Genomic DNA, 18,262 nt, shown 5'->3' on the forward strand with positions numbered 1-18,262 from the left:
TCACTGTTGGAAAAACTGCTGCATTCAAAATCCTCAACTATGTTCCTGTGGAGACAGATCCATCATTCCAGATTTTAGACAAATCTCTGATTTTTTTTTTTTTTTTTTGCCATTCCTAATCTTCTTTTGATGTCTTCTGAACAGTAATTCTTCTCATTAATAATGGATCCCAGGTACCTGAACTTGCTGACTTCCTCAGTTCTTTCTCTGTTAAAATACTTTTGTTTCTCAGGATCTTCCCCTCAGTATTTCCTTTGAGAACCATAATCTTGCTAGGCTTGAGCTGAAGTCCTCTGTTCTTAATGATCTCGTTTTGTCCTAGTTCTTCTTAAAATTCTTCTCTAGTTGCACTTAAAACCTCCTTAAAAATTCTTGATGCTGTCCAGAGGAGAGCAATTTGGCTCATATGTGACCCTTCCCTCACAGGCTCACTTCAACTTCTATCTCACCAACACAATGTTTCAGCTGTGTGTCTTTTCTACAGATACTTCCATGGTCACTGCCTCAGTGGATTGGCAAACACCTTCTCCACTTGCTGTTAGGCCTGTTAAAACAAGAGCAGCTGTTGTCTAACATCCCTTTACAGTACAACTGCAAACTCATCGAACCTGCTTTTTCTCTTCCTTATTTAATTCCATCTACCTCTGTCCTCTGCCGTCCTCATGATGTTTCCCAACAATTTCAATCCACAACTCTTTAAGAATATCAATAGGTTTCCTCTTTCTCAACCCTCATCCTACAACTCACACATGGCACTGATGTGCTATAGGTTCTCGTACCTCTTGTGTGTGAGATAAATATTAAAAAAAAAAAGAAAAAAGAAAAGAAACTGGCTATCTGCCACACCGGCTTTGCTTATTCTGTTGTCTATTTTCAGATTTAACCTACCATCTTCACTAAAAGGTGCGCTTAAATAGCTGAAACACTTTACTTGTTCTATAGGTTCTCCATTCAGAAGGCAACTGATGTGTTCAATGTTTCTGCCTATTTTCATAGTTTTGGTTTTTTATTATTATTATTATTATGTGACACCTCCAGGGAGTCCAAAGACTCATGGAGGGCGTGCACGCCAACAGCATCGAATGATTGATTCCCTTCCAACTACTAACCACTCAAATTTGCTTAACTTTTTGCGTTAAGCAAGTTTGAGCTATCGAATAGTCTTTGCTACCAACCTTTGCTAGCAAAGACTATTCGCAGCCGACAGGAGATGAGCCAGCTACATCTCTGGTTTGTCAAAGCTTCTTAAGTGGTATATCATAGATGGTAATAGGAATAACCCAGAAAACTATGACTGCCAACGACAGCTGCTGTAGCCAGGCTACCTGCTATAAGTAACGTTCTTACAGATGGTGGATGACGTTCAAGGAAAGACTTTTCGAAAGGTAGAGAAGGCATCTCTTCACACTCTTTTTCATTCGGTAGAATGGCAGATTCAGGAATCAGTCCCAATTCATGCATTATCTCTTGAGCTGCTTGGACAGCACCATTCATTTAACCTGGCCATGAAATGGCAGTTTCTGTGCCAGCAAAATCAATTCTATGAAATGGCTCCTTCAGAATCTTTCCATAACGGCTAAGGACTCCAGGCGGAAAAGTCGATACATAACACCCACCTGAATACTGCTCAGCTAACCAATTCCTTTCTTCATAATGCACTGGACAGAGAGCTTCATCTGATTCATATACCTTTGCTAGATCTTTTATTATAATTTCCTCCCTTTCCTCTCTAGTCATTTCTTGCAGTCTAATTACATGATCAGCAAAAACAAAGATTATTAGAGCTGCTAAATCAAATCCTGGATGGCAGTCATCAACCACATTTCCTAGCACAAGTTGGCCATCACTGCAAGTCAAAAATCCATTATATCCTTTTGTCCTCCAGAAGGGTTTTTTATAACACACATTTGCTTTGATAACACAACCTACTGGCGTCCTCTGAATTAACTGATTTCTCTGTAGAGACAAAGGTGGTTCATGATGGATTTTTAGATGCACTGGTAGAGGGATGGCCATGATTACATAGTCTGCCTCATGTGTTTCCATTAATTGTTGTTACTGTGGCAGTATTTTCATTTTGAATTAATTCCTACACCTGAGAATCAGGCTTTACTTTATCACCTAACCTTTTAGCCAACAGCTCACTAATAGTCATAGATCCAGTTATAAATTTCCTTTCCTGGGCTCCATTATCTACATTCCATATTCGTCTATTACCATCACAACATTTCGTATACCATAGAGACCACAAGAGAGAAACATGAGCTAGATCTGAAGCTAGGTTAGCTTGAAATACTGATAGACAGAATTCTAAGCCATGCCTTGTCCAGCATTCCTTCTATAAGAATAAATACAATGATATGTCATCCCATTCTTGAGCAAATGGACAATTCCAAGGTTCGTTAGCTGGAATCATATTTTTTTATTGTTGATTTTCATGCCAAATTTGTTACAGCTATTATTCAATTTAGTTAGACAATCCTGAAGACTTTCAATGGGTGTGTTTAAGAGTACATCATCTGCATAAAGCAAAGATCTAAGTATGACATCTCCAATTTTAATATCAGATCTAATGCCACTTTCTTTCATAATGTCATCCATGTATATCATCGGTTCCCAACCGGTGGTATGCGTAATCTGTGGTTTGTACTTTTGGTGTAGTAATTTTCCTTTCCCAACTCATTACCTCATTTCCACTATTTTACATTAAGATAGGCAGTGAACAAAAGTGTCAGTATTTAAAAACAGCTATTTTAAAACCACCTTACCAGCCATTATAGATCAAATACGCATCCTCATATGCTTCGTATCCATCATATATTTCAATGTAATATCAATTGTATTACAATTTTAATATGCACTTCGCATCCATGATAACCTGGACGTATATATACGTCTTGGTCGGTAGTGTGGTTAAAAACAAGGGGTACAATTTATAGAAATTGGTTCAAAAGGGGTACAAGTGGGAAAAAGGTTGAGAACCACTAATATAGATGAATAAGAGTAGAGAAAATGTGCATTCTTGTACATTTTCTGTTTATATTGCTGTATAGTTTATATACAGCAATATAAACTAAATATTGCTGTATATAAAGTTCCATTTATTCCATATAATTGTAGTGTTTTGAAAAGCTTTTCTCTGGACACCTTGTCATATGCCTCTTCCAGATCTACAAAACTTAAGCAGATCCTTGGCATATTATCAGTTTCTCAACCAGGTAAGTGAAAATCTGATCTTAATAAACTGTATTTGGTCTGAACCCAGCTTGTTCTTCTCCAAGTTTCTCTTCCACAATCTTTCTGAACATCTTTTCAAAGATGTTCAGAAACTATATGCTTGCATAAATCTTATCTGGAACACTTAGTAGAGAAATTCCTCTGTAATTCTCACATTCAACTTTATTCCCTTTTTTTATAGTGGGAACTATTTGGGCTCTGCTCTAATCACCTGGAATTTGACTTTCTGATCAGCCCCCTCCCCCCAACCCTTGATTTATGCAATAGCAACTAGAAAACATGCATACCTCCATACTTAAGCACTTCTGGTCAAATATCATCTACTCCAGCTGCCTTTCCACATTTCAAGCTTTTGATGGATGGCTTTTTATAGCTCAAGTATTGATATGTACTCCTGTTTGCATTCCTCTTAAAATGTTCTAGTATGGTTCTATCAATGCTTGTTTCATTTAAGTCTTTCAAAGTAATTATTCCTAGGAAATCCTTATCTTCAGTTTTGATATCACATTTATCATCTTTGATTCCTTTTACGATACTCTTTCCTCCATTTCTAAGCTTTTTTAATAGCCTCCAGAACATTTTGCCATCTTCCTGATATTTATTTTCTATATTCTTACCAAAGTCTTCTCATGACTTTTAATTACTTTCACATGTAGCTTAACTCTCTTACATTTTGCTCTATATTCTTTTAGGTCATTTGCCATGCTGATTTATTTCCTAAAGAACTTTAGGTGTGCACTCTTCTTCTCCAGAACTGTTTCTTTAACTTCTCATTAAAATAAAATATCAAAAAAAAAAAAAAAAATCAGCTAACGCCTTTTTATTCCCATATAGGGAGTAGGCGAGGCCGTTTAGCCCTATCTAACTTTTGGAGACTGTCAGTAGTTCAATCTCCACTGGTACCTAATCAGAGATAGCTGGCCCAAGGCTATCGCTAATTAAGCAGCAAGCAATGAAGAGGTGACTCAACAAGTGCCGCTATCTCGTGGTCCCTAACACAATATATTTAATATGTCTAAAATAGTGTGGGTTCTACAGTCGATTTTCTTGAGTTTACGGGACGAAAAACCCGCTTTCCCATGCCAGAGATCGACTAACTCGGGAACTGATCGTAAAAAGCTTAGAAAAATTTCCTCTAGTCGCAGACTAGATTCGAAACACAAAGTCTTCATTCGTGCGGTCAAATGCCGTGGTGTACAAACGCTACATCCACTGAGCTACACAGGCTACTATATACTACAGCAGTGGACTGACAATTGCTAATGATATATATATATCATTAGCAATTGTCAGTCCACTGCTGGATGAAGGCCATTCCAAGATTACTCCAAATATCCATGGCTCTCCTTTCCCATGTCACTCCTGGAAATCTGATGATATCAATCTATTGTGATTTAGGTCGACATCGTGGTCGTTTTTCCTCTCATGGAATTCAATCCAGTACTACTTCTTTTGCCCATCACTGATTTTGTCCTTGAACAATATGCCCAGTCCATTGCCATTTCAGGTGTTTCACTCTTCCTATGATGGAGACTTTGGTTTGATTTGTTATCCACGTATTCCTTTTGTGATACCAAGCATATTTCTTTCTACACTAAACTGTGTTCTTCTTAATTTTTAAATTTCCTTTGCATTTAGTATCCATGTTTCACAACCATATGTCAATATAGGAAGAATACATTGGTTAAAAACTTCTCTTCAGGATTATACTACAGGATTTTGTGGCATGCGGCGCTTGTGGTATGTATGCATCCCAGCAGTTGGATATATGGCAGGTGAGAGAAGGGGGAATGCATATATATGCGCAAAATGTAGGCAATGGGAGGAACTTAGTGAGTTAGATATTACAATAACCGACCTCGTTGCATCAGGGACAAGAGAATCTTAACCTATGAGACGAGTAGTGTGATAGAGGGTGAGAATAACGAGCAGAATATGAATGAAAAAATAAGAGTGGGGAGTGTGAAAGGCTTGAATGATTGTGAAGTTTTCGGAGATTGTCTTGATTGGGAGGATGAATGGTGATCAAGAAGCTAACTTGCAGAGAGAGATAGAAGAGCTGAAAGAGGAGGTGGAATGTCTCGGGAATGAGATAAGTATGAAAGATGAGATTAGATGAATCAGAGTAGGAGTGAGAGAGTTATGGGAATGATAGAAGAGGAGAGAATAGAAACAGAAGAGATGAAACGAGAGAGGGTTATGGGAATGATAGAAGAGGAGTGGAAACAGTCAGGGAGAGGGAATGAGAAGAATGCAAGGGAGTGCTGGAACCAGGGATAATGCCAGGACAGTAAGTAGGGGAACACAGAGAGAAAGGGTTAGAGGAGAAAGAGTAAGGGATGCAGGTGAGCAATCACGGAACAGAGTGGTAAGAGGTATAATGTATGGAGACTTGATGCCAGAGGAGTGTTTACCTGGAAGAATGACAGAAAGTGTGGCTATGGCAATTAAGCAGGGTAAAAGGGGTGGATGAGATGATTGTGATGGTGGGCAAGATCTTAGGTCAAGATGACTAAGAAAATCAGGAAGAATGCCAGTGACAGAAGGTTTATCTGTTTTGGTTAGTTTGAGTGCTGCATCAATTACATGTAGAATTACTGGATTGGAGTTTGCTGTAGATTAGGACCTGATGAAAAAACTTTTTTTTGTAAAGATAATAGATATATTTTTTGGTATCTGTAAGAATTTAAAGAATTTTGGATTTAGCTTTTTGTGCTAAGATTTTTGCAATGCTGTTTGGGTTTACTTTTCCTTTAGTTCTCTTTTAAGTGCTGTTGCAATGATTCGGTCAATGGAGCAGTGACCATTCCTTTTGACTTGATCTGGCGAAGTTGATGTACTTCATGCCAATGAGCTTTTGTATATAGTGTGCCTGTTAAGTAATGAGACTGATTTTTTACAGGACAGCCCTTTATAAAAGTAACAAATGTTTTTATAGTTTTGACCACTAGAATGTGTTGTATTACAACTTTCAAATCAGGTGATGCAGCAATTTTTGTGTGGCAACTATTGAAGTAAGAGTGTGTGAGTGGAGCGTGTCAGAAGTTGCATCATGGAGCAGAGAGCTGTGATAAAATTTTACTGTGAATTAGGAAAAATTGCTACAGAAGTGTACCATGACCTAAAAAAAAATTATGGCAATGACTCTGAGCGGTGCACCATTCTTTTTCGGTTGCGCGATCTTTTGTTAATACCTGCACCAATCATATGCACGTTTGAATAACCTGCCTTTGCTGCCTGTTTCGCATTAGGCTTATTACTTAAAGGGAGAAAAGTCACAAAAGAGAAAAATGTTCCTGGTCCGGGGATTCCGTTATTCCCATATAATATTCACTAATTTCATGTTATCAGTCTGTGGTGTGCCAGTATTGGTAAGTGGTGATATTATTTGATCTATTCTACGTTAAAAAATTTAACCCTGAGATGGATAAGTGGCTGATAAAAAAAAAAAAAAAATTCCCACGAACAATCAGAAGAAGCAGAAACAGACTCAAAAAAAAAAAAAAGGACAGTGTTTCATATTTTACCAGAACAGCCCACATCATCTTCAGAACCAAACGGTAAGAGGCAAAAATGTAATATATGCATTTGATTTTTGCAATATTCGCTGTGTATGTTTTGTATTGAATATAAATACAATAAATATTATAATAATATATCTCTCTATCACGATTTTTTTTCGAGGGGACCGTGAAATATTTTAATTTTTGCAAAGGGGGCCCTGACATCCAGAAGTTTGGGAAGCACTGTTCTAAGGCACATTTTACCATATCAATCCACCTATATCTTGATCTATCTCTGGGTCTTTTTCCTGCCAACCTGACAAAGAAAGCTTGTTTTGCTAATCTTTCATCACCCATTCTGTTTAAGTGACCATACCACCTGAGATTAGCTCTGCTAACACATTCCTGGATGCTGACAATGTCAAGTTCTTTCCTAATATCCTCGTTTTTAATATGATATTGCCAATGATGTCATCTGTTCATGCCCCTAATCTTTCTCAGGAATCTCATATCTGTGGTCTCTAGTTTTTGGTCAAATGTTTTACTTCTGACCCAACTCTCAGATCCATAAGTTAAAATTGGTTTGAACACTGTCTTGTATACAGCTAATTTAGTGTTCCGACAATTTCTCTTTTATTCCATATAAATTTATTCAGTTGACTTCCTAACATACTAGCTTCGTTGATTCTGTTGTCTATTTCCATCTTTAATTTACCATCTTCACTAAAAATCGTGCCACTGAAATGTTTCACTTGCTCTATAGGTTCTCCATTCACAATGCAGTTGATATTTTCAATTCTTCTGCCTATTTTCATTGTCTTTGTCTTGTTATTGCTGACCTTCATAACATATCTATTACAATAATTATTCAATTTAGTCAGGGAATCTTGCAGACTTGTAGTGGATTTATTTAGAAGTATAACATTGTCCACATAAAGCAAAGAGCTGCAATAACATCTCCAATTTTGATATCAGGTTTAATCCCACTTTCCTTCATAATGTGATCATAGATAATAACAGAGGGGATAATGTACATCCTTGTCTGACACCAGATTTATCATTAAACCATCTTCCTGTACTTCCTACAATTCTAACTGCTGACTTACAACTAAAATAAACTCTACGTATTGCTTGATACAATGCCCCATCGACACCATATAACTGTAGCGTACTGAATAGCTTCTCTCTTAGCACCTTGTCGTATGTTGGAAAAAAAATACGGGACACTTATGACTGAGTGTGAAAGTTGTATGCACATCCATCACATATGCCAGTCTTACAAAATGATTCTAACTTTACAAGTGTGTGCGTGGTAAGGTTTACTATGCACACACTTTACCAAGTATAAGTAAACAAATAGTAAATCAAATTGTTAGGCTTCATATTTTCATTAAGCAACTTTAAGTTGCCTTCAAATGGTTTTTTACTTAATATTATAGATTGTTAATACAGTAATGCTGTTCTCACCTGACAATATTCTTATTAATCAATCAGTCTTGCTCACTCTTGCAATACTTTTCTGAAGAATGAATTTCACTTAACAATTGTTTGCTTTTAAGAATCATGTCATGAAAAGCTACAATCCTCACTGAAGAATGGCTTTACAGACAATCAGTTCACAGTGCATTCATGCGAGAAAATAATCTTTCAACACAGGCATTTGTTCCAGGGATATACATAACGAACTTCTCCACTTTCTTTAAATTTGATAGTTCTCCTTCAACATTTTTTAAGAGATCTACCCAGACTTCATCTAAATTTTTGGATTTCAACATGTCCTTCACTTCACTATCTTCTTTGGACTTCAGAGCTGTTTTCACTATCATTACTTCATCAAACAAATCAGATTCAACAATGTTTGATATGGCAGCGGTCTGATTAATAGTTTGGACTGTTTGAAGAACATTTTCCTAACATAATGCTGTTCTCAGCTTCACCCAAGACATACTGTCTAATTTTAGCATATACTGTAACCATTCTTTTATATATGACACATATGTGTTATAGAAATCAATTTTATGAGATTGGAATGCCTTTTCACTAATCAATCCTTCCTCTTGCAACTCAAAAGTACTTCTTTTCGGTGGTAGTTGTCAAATTTTCATTTCATCTCATTTCAATTTTTCCAACCAGTGACTGTATAACTGACTGTGCTTCAACGAAAGATATCGTTTTGCCTTCTATGCTCCTGATAGTAATATGAAACATTTCACATTGCAACTAGAGAAAAGTAGAAAACAGCTTCGACACTGGGTTCTGGAAAAAAGTCTTTCAACATTGTCGGACATTTATCTATTGAAAGAAAATAGGCTTTCAATCCATACATTTCATTCAACAACTTTTGATAGCTGGATGCAACAACAGCTACCTTGTCTTCGAGTGTCCTAGAACAGTTTTATACTCGTTGCCCACAAATTCACAAAATTCTTTTAGGGACTGGACTCTTACAGAGTATATATATAAAAGTGTTGAAATATTTTAGCTATAACAGCCTCAATGTCTACAGGCAATGTATCAGCTGCAGTTTGCACAGCACTGTTTAAAATATGAGCTGAGCAACCAACTCCAATCAAACCTAGTTTTCAATTTATGGTACACGTTGTTTCTTCAGTTTCTCGAACATCAACCGAAGTTAGTATTAGTATTGTCCGCTGACAAGGCTATGACTTTATCTTTAATCTTCCAAGATTTTAACAAGTCCCATATGTAATCCATAAGCCGTTCTGCGCTTTCACTAGGAAGGTCTGTAAATTCTAGAATCATGGTTTTAACAACCTTTTTCTGGAACGAAACATCGAACTATCAATGGCACTAATTTTGAAGCACCACGGTTTGAAGCATCAATCAGGATAGATATATAATTTGCTTTTTCCATTTCCAGTTTGAATTGCTTGATTGCAAATCCAGCCAAAACATTTACAATAAACGCTTGCGTTGATTCTTTTCCACTTTCCCCCATCTCTTTGGTAAAGAAATCACCGACTTTTGCACTTGTACTAGCTCGAGATGCAGATTTGTCTTTTCGTAGCAATGTGCTGGGTAATGCAGGACTTTTCACCATGCTCAATATTAAACAAGCCACCACAAACCATATACTCCACTTTATCTGTCTCGCCAAATTTAGTAGATTTTTTTTAAAAACGGAAATTGAGTTTTTAAAGTGTCTGAATAATCACACTTCCTTTTCGGCATTTTTGACATTCAACAATATTAATTGAAAAACTATACATTTTAACAGCAGCCGTACAGTAATTAATACTGTACAAGCAGCAATCTGTTTCTCTCAGAGCAAGCTTCTAAAATGGCACGGGCCAAGCGGAACGTTCCATGCTATTTAAAGCTGAGCCAATATCACGGCACATGCCAAAATGTCAATGCACATGCACACTGTTCTAACGAACTTATCATTGTTGCAGTGTCGCCATCACTCGCCTTGAGAAAATAACGCGTCTACAGTTCCCTGTAATGGGAGAGAGCGATGTTTGTAATAGAATAAACTCATCGATCTTGTTATTCAGTCTTGAACTCTAAAATACAGGACAAAAAGCTGTCCCGAAAAGTTTTCTCAGGACAACGGGATGTCTGGGATCCCTAGTCATATGCCTTTTCCAGATCTACAAAACTTAAATACTAATCTTTGTTATATTCCCATGATTTCTCAACTATTTGTTGTAAAGTGAAGATATGAGCATGAGAGCCTCTATTTGACCTGAATCTAGCTTGTTCTTCACCAAGCTTCTCTTCCATATTCCTTCTCAGCCATTTCTCAAGTATACTTGCATATATCTTACCAGGAACACTCAGTAATGAAATACCTCTGTAATTCTCACATTCAGTTTTATTTCCTCTTTTATATATGGGTACTATGAGAGCTCCACTCCAATCATCCGGAATTCATCCCTCTGAACTATGCAGTGCAGCCACTGTAAGACTTTTATACCTCCATACTTGAGCATTTCTGGTCGAATATCATCTTGAATATCATCTGCCTTTCCACATTTCAGGCCTTTGATGGCTTTTTTCTACTTCAAGTATGGATATGTATTCCTGACTGCGTGCCTGTTGATTGTTTTTTTACCACTGTGCTATCACTGCTTGTTTCATTTAGCAATTTTTCGAAATAATTACTCCATACTTCAAGGATATCTTTTTCTCCAGTTTTCATGTTATCTTTATCATCTATAATTCCATTTAGAGCACTTTTTCTTCCATTTCTGAGCTTCTTCGACAACCTCCAGAATATCTTGCCACTTTCTTGATATTTATTTTCTGTGTTCTTACCCAAGTCTTCCCATGACTTTTGTTTAGCTTTCTTACATTTGTCTCTGTATTCTCTAAGAGCACAATCTGACTTATTTGCCAGGAACTCTTGATATGCTTTCTTCTTTTCCTTCACTGCCTCTTTAACTTCCTGTGTCCACCATGGAGTTCTGATTTTTCTATCCTTGCAGGCAACCTCACCACATGCCTCTCTGGCTGAATCAGAGAGGCATATGGTGAGGGTTTGCCACTGAATCTCCAAGATCTGGTTCCTGTTCTCAAACTCTTTCATTTTTTTCTTGAATGATGTTTGTGTATTTTAGTCTACAGTTCATATCTGAGAGCTGCTCAACTTTTATTTGCTTTAAAACTTTCCCATATGTTCTTCTTTTCAAAGTGAAATTCAATTTTATCATGCTCAAGACTAAATAGTGATCAATTCCAATTTCAAATCCTCTGTACACTCTTGTGTCCTGCACCAGTGAGAAAACATCACTAGCAACAATAACATAGTCAATGAGACTTTTCTTATTCCTTGCCTCTTCTCTCCATGTGAATTTGTGCACATCTTTATGCTGGAACATTGTGTAACTTCATCCAAGAACTTTAAGAAAGTTTGAAGCAGTCTGGTGGTATTGGTTCATATTCTGAACAGAACACTATAAACACAAATATCAGTAGACCAGCATAGTGTAGGTCTTTCTGAATCTTCTGGGAATGTGTCTTTTGCCAGATGCAACAAGAAGTATAATGAATCTTTCATAGTTATTAACTGTAGGTGGAATTATGCTGACATTGTTTTCAGTGAATTGTCAGCAGTTTGCTTTCTTGAGATTCCAGCAGGTAATTGTAATAAGCAGAGATCAGGCAGAGTCTGTGATGCTCATCTTTTAAATTTGAAGGTCCCAGGTTTCTTGCAGTTGGTGAAAAGGTAAAGGTTGTTTGTTAACATTCAGTCTGTCATCTGTAGGCCAGGGTTGTAGTCATTATTTAATCCCCATAATGTACCGTGTGAGTTGAAATCCAGAGTATAAATGCCAGGATGGGCTGGCTGAGGAAGTGCAAGGCTTGGCTAGTCGAGTCGAGGAGGCTTATTGTAGATTGATAAGCTGTGCAGACAGATACCAATGGAAAAGTCATTTGGTGAGTGTCCCAGAGGTTTAGAGGTCCTTTCCACATTTGCTTTTGCATAGATTGCCAGGCCATGCCTTTCATCAGGTCTATCAGTGAGAAATATATAGTCAAAAATAGTAATATTTTCTTGTGAGGTGTGGTGAATTTTCTTTTGTAGAGAATAATATCTACTTTGTTCTTGCTAAGGATATTATTTAGTATATAGCATTTGGTCTAGTAAATCTCTTGATGCTCAGGTGGACATAGGCAATTTCGATGCTATTGTTGTGAAATAAACTTGTAAGGAGTTTATTTTGAAAACCTATCATTCTGATTATGTATAACAACCTCCAATGTGGAATCCTGTCCAATGCCTTGAAAAAAAATTCAGAAGTATTGTGGTATATCCATTTTCCTTTTCAACTCTGCTAAGAAACATGAGCAGATTGCTAAAGCAAAACTTATCTTTAACAAAAACATGCTATCCTCTATACAAGAAAATATATTTTCTTGTATAGATTATACTGATTAGGAATCATATCTAGTTTTGTCTACATACCTCTAGATATGATTCCCAATCAGCTTATCTCAATACCTTGATGACTATACCGGAAATACTAATTTATGGCATTAATCTTAGCTCCACTTTGAATAATGGCATTCTCTTCTTCTCATCAGGAATTCTGTATGTGCTGTGACCTCTTGTTGAACAACCAGGCTAGGGGCACTGCCGACTCTATTGTACATGCTTTCAGCATTTGTGCTGATATTTCCATCCAGTCCAAATGTTGTGAGTCACGCTCTTGTAACAGCTTTAATACTTCTAATTCATAACAGATCTAGAATATATACTTTACCTTTTTTAAAGCAATCACTTAACTCAGCCAATCTTGCATATCCAACACTTTTCTACCATATAGATTCACTAAGGCTATTCTTCCACAGTCATTCCTTTTACCTGCTACACCGGCATTATGATTCTCTTTGGTTTTCTTTGGCCTGTTCAGCTAACTCCTTTTCAAAATCCAATTTTGCCTTCCTCACCATGGCTGTTGCTCTTCTAGCCTGCTTTTTATAGTTTCATCATTACTCTTCTCAAGATGTCAGATCCATAACATCCTCTTTTTCTTCAGCTCTTACTTTAAAGTGTTATTCATCCATTTAACTCTTATGTGATTAATTCTCCTAATTCTGGGGATGCAGCAAGCTATAGCCACAGACAGAGTCTGCTTCTTTCAGACACCCTCTGACAAATTCTCATGCATTCAATTCCTCTACCATGCAGTTTCTCAGTTTATTACAATCACTTGTTTTACAGTTCCACATATGCTCCTTTTTTAGTCAAAACTTTTACATACATTTTTATTTCCCAAGTCAAAACTGCATGATCAGTCTTACCAATTGGAGGCATAATGGTCAACTTATTTATAGACAGATTCTTAGATGTTGTTACTAGGTTTTTTTCCAATGTTATTTTTAATGCAAGTCCCTTCCATCATGTGCTGCTAAAGGTTGCTACCCCTGAGTCATTCTATAAATTCAATTTTCCCTTGTCTTGCATGATTTTTCCTCCCTGTAGAATATATCTCCACAGTTAAAATAGCCTATAATGATAGCCCTACCTGTATTCATAACATTTATCTGTCTATGCAGTTCACAGTTTTCTTCAGATGACCCTGGTCTGCAGCAGCACCCAAACATACGTATTTTGTCTATTCAATCCTATTTCACATCAGTCCTGAACCTGTTTCATATATTACTTTTACTACCAGTATTCATTTAACTCATTTATATTTAACATTAACCTTAAAACTATATATATATATTTATTTTTAATGACATTCCTATCCAGAAAAGGTTATAAACTTTTTTTAATGTATATTAGTACTGTGGGTGTGATAAGTTAATCTAGGAATCTTGCTCTGTAGATCAAACATGGTTGCTTTTCAATTTTTCAAGCCACCAAATAAGCAAGGTGGTGATCTCGCACTAGGCAATGAAAATAACCTACCACCTGAACATAGAAATACTATAGAGGGATATGAAGTGTGTAAATTAGCAAGCACAGATAGCATTCATGTGACCAACCATTTCCTCTATGTACAAGCAAATCATCCTTCAGGACACACATAATTTACAGATAAAAAATACTGCTGGTTATGGGCAGTTGATGGTAGTTGTATATAGTAGAATTAAAGAGTAGGAGAGACAGATGTGTGTGTAGCAGAGCAGTGTGCCCTCCTGCGATGAGTCCTTGGACTCCTTCGCAGTGTCACTTAATAATAAAAAATCATTTATCTGTTTATTATTATTATTATTATTATTAACATTCAACCTCCATGGAGTCAGAGACTCATTGTGGGAGGTACATACTATTGCACACAATGCTCATCCAATCATGCCTTAAAATGATTTAATGTGTTTACATTCACAACACACTCAGGCAATGCATTCCACTCACCAGCCACTCTCCATGCAAAGAATCTGCACCTCACTCCTTTGCTCACATCCTCCACATCATTTTCATTATCCAATGTGATGTCTTCGCAACTTATGCAATGTGCCCCCTGAATTTCAAGTCCTTGTCGATGAAGGAAATGAGAGACTCCCAGATCTCTCATTTCCTTTTCCTCCTTTAAAGCTTCCCCACCAAGTGTATACTTTGCATTCCCATTGTTGTTTACCAAATTTCAAAACCTCACACTTTGCAACACTGAACTGACAATTCCACCTACCTGCCCATTTTATGCAATCTATTCAAGTCCTCCTGCAAGGCCATAATTTCTGCTTGACTGTGCATTACTCTCCCAAATTTTGCATCATCTGAAAATAGTTGCATATCACTAGTTAAACCCATCCCAATACCATTAATATACAAACTGAACCAATGACGCACTCAGAGAGGAAGGGGAAAGGGGCCCGGTCACCCAAAAGTAAAAGGAAAAAAACACTAGAAAATTTTCCAAAAACCTTTTCCTAATTAATAAAATTCGTTTTTTTTTTTTAAAATTTACGTTGTGTGGCGTCTTCTATTTCTATATGACTTATGAATTAGCGATCATTGCAGATGCTCAGTCATAGGTCATATGCGATGTGTTGTGTGTATTCTCCAATCGCCTATTCAAACCCCCCCCCCCCCCCAAGATTAAACTCTGAGTGCACTACTGAACTGAACAATAATGGTCCCCAAACTGACCCCTGTGGTACACCACTAGTGACTTTCCTCTTACGGGATACCACACCTCCATATACAACTTTCTGATACCTATCTGATAGCCAGTCACTCTGATCCAACTCAGAAGTCTGTTATCCAATCCCATCTGTTTCAATTTATTTAATAGTTTGTCATGTGGGAGCCTATCAGAAGCTTTTGCAAAATCCAAGTACACCACTGTATATGCATCTCTTGTGATGTCTAAGGTATTTTCCATCTTGCCCCTTAACAAACCCATGCTGATAACCACAAAGAATATTGCTGTTTTCAACCCAATTCTGTATCCTACTTCTCACCAATCTCTCTAGTACCTTCACCACAACTTCAGATATACAGATTGGACTATAATTTGAAGCCACAGTCTTATCACCACCTTTATGCAGTGGAATAATACTTTATGTTGTTTATTTATTCATTATTTTTAAATAACAATCTTATGACAGAATGGTCAGAATCTAAAATACTAATATAAGTCAAGAAGCTTACTCTGAAGACTAAACATTCACTTCAACAATAAAAACTGGTGATATCACAATTGACAATGAAAATCATGGCCCAGTATTTAAATTTTGATTTAGGCACTAGTTTATCTTACTTCCTGCTTATTTTCTATTAAGTAAAATAAAGAACTAAATCCAAAGTGAACATATAAACACACACACATTATCAGAAGTTAACATCAAAAAGCTATAAGAATAACATTGTTTTAGTGTTTTTCATTAATGCACCAAGTCTAAGAAACTCAGAATTCTAACTAAATAAAGAACTTAAAAATTATGCAATTCTTAAAATTACTCTTTGACAAGAACAGGATGATGGAAAAAATCAAAACGAGATTTTAAGTTTTTCATTGTGTTTATTTTCAGGTATGCAACTTTTCCATAGAAAATATGACAATTCATAATACCAATGTGTGAAATAATTTAAAAAAATAAGGGAAAAAAAAAGCCTTAGTGGAGTTTATTTCATTAATTAAACAAATATTCAAATTGTTTATTTATGAAATGAACATGAAAGTTAGTTTTAATTATCACAAAGGTTCACATTTTATTACAATACACATATGTTTCCTAAAACATAATGTAGTTGCTATAAACAAGTATATAAGGAACTAAAAGGAAGTAGAGATTTTCAGCAATACATATATAAGCAAAGGATTTAAATATTTTTACAATTAATACTTGACTTCTCTGTTTCTCTCCCATTCTCTCTATATATTATATACATACACTAGAACTTATGACAAGCAAACAAACTAACAAACAAAAAAATTAAGTAGTTCATGATTTAAAATAAGTGGTGATTTTCAGAAAACAATTTCCTTGCAAGAATATCTATATGCAATATTTCAACTTTCTGTTTGTGAAATGTTTTCATCAAAATCTTATTGATTTGATACAAACTGTCTTAGTCTTAATAAACTGAAATGATGAAATTATTTTTGATATTAGCAAAATATTAGGATTGTCATTGCAAAAAAGCTATGGAGGAATAGCAGGTTTGGGTGCATGAATGAAATAGTCCGCAGTGAGTATATAACATATAACCAGGGTTCGACAAATTATGTAAAATCCTAGCTACATGAAAAAAAATGAACTCACCACTTTTTTAAACAAAACAAAAGACTTTTTTTTGTTGAATATATCCCAATAAGAATTCTATAAAGTGATTAGTGATACTATATTGTTGGTTGCAGAGCATTTCCTTTTGTGTGAGAACCATTCCAAGAAGGAGAAATCACTTAATAACAAGAATAGGAAGAACAGTAAAAACAACATTCATTTTTTTGGAAATGTATTTATTACATTAATTTTTGTTACTAGAATGGCCCTTTACATTAGGCATATTCTTTTTAAAAAATTAAAAAAAAAAAGATTTTGTTTGGCAAGTTTTTTTTAAAAATTTTTTATTAAATAAACATAAGTAAAGAAAGGCTTAGGTGTTGTTCCTTATTCATAATAATACTTAAGAGTGTAACCAACACCAAGAGGAAAAAACATTTATTAAACTCACTAATATTTTGCTGGTTTTCTACTGAGCATCATCAGTGCGCAATGATAACTGTGACAGGCCCAAATCACTAAACTAAGTAATTGCAGAAACAGTTTCAATTCTAACTGACACCTAATGTCCTCATGGCATTCTCTATAGTTTGGTTAACTATAAAGTTAATGTAGAGAAGTCCTGCTATTAGGTCTTAAAATGATAGTCTCCCAGATCTCTGGTAAATTAATACAGCTATACTTGTTGAGGTTGGGAGAGTGCTCCATAGCTGACACTGATTCTAAGGATAGCCTCTCAGACCTGTAATAACCTCTATGTTATATATGAATTTGAATATCCTGGATAATGACTGAATATTTGGATAACAGGTAATAATGCTGCAAGCAGCCTAATTAGGCATTTTTGTGCATGAAGTAAACACTCATCTCCCCCCCAAAAAAAGTGCAACTGAACAAGTATTTTTTTTTTTCTATTTAGAGATTGTCTTAAAAAACATTAATATATGAAACAAAAAACTTATAAAAATTATAAATATAACTTTAATGTGTTTTTGTTTACAGTAAAACTTATTTTTACTGTATCTTGATGTATATTTAAACATCAATATTATAATTAAAACATTAATAATGTATGAATTAAGTATAATAAATACTGTATAAATTTATTTACCTGTATACTGTATTTTTGCATAAAGCACTGTGCATTTTATACAAAATGTACAGAATTTGCTGCACTCAGAACAAGTTCTTCACAGTACACTAGTTACATTAAGTAGAGGACGGTTAAGCTTGTCCTCTACTTAATGGAGTAATCAGTATAATTAAATATGCAATTACTATGAAAAAAAAATGTTTATTAGATTATATGACTTTTTATTAGATTAAAAAATTAATTGTTAAAATATTTAGTCACTATATGTTAAGGAGAAATG

General features: G+C 35.6%; 1 pseudogene; it reads right to left on the minus strand.

Annotated features, from left to right (window-relative positions):
- Positions 1-1,257: 1,257 nt before the first annotated feature.
- Positions 1,258-9,801, minus strand: LOC150108850 (amine oxidase [flavin-containing]-like; annotated as a pseudogene).
- Positions 9,802-18,262: the final 8,461 nt, after the last annotated feature.

Source organism: Typopeltis vanoorti, chromosome 2 (assembly GCF_054136105.1).
Source record: "Typopeltis vanoorti isolate ZY-2024b chromosome 2, IOZ_Tvanoo_1.0, whole genome shotgun sequence".
Taxonomy (NCBI): domain Eukaryota; kingdom Metazoa; phylum Arthropoda; class Arachnida; order Uropygi; family Thelyphonidae; genus Typopeltis; species Typopeltis vanoorti.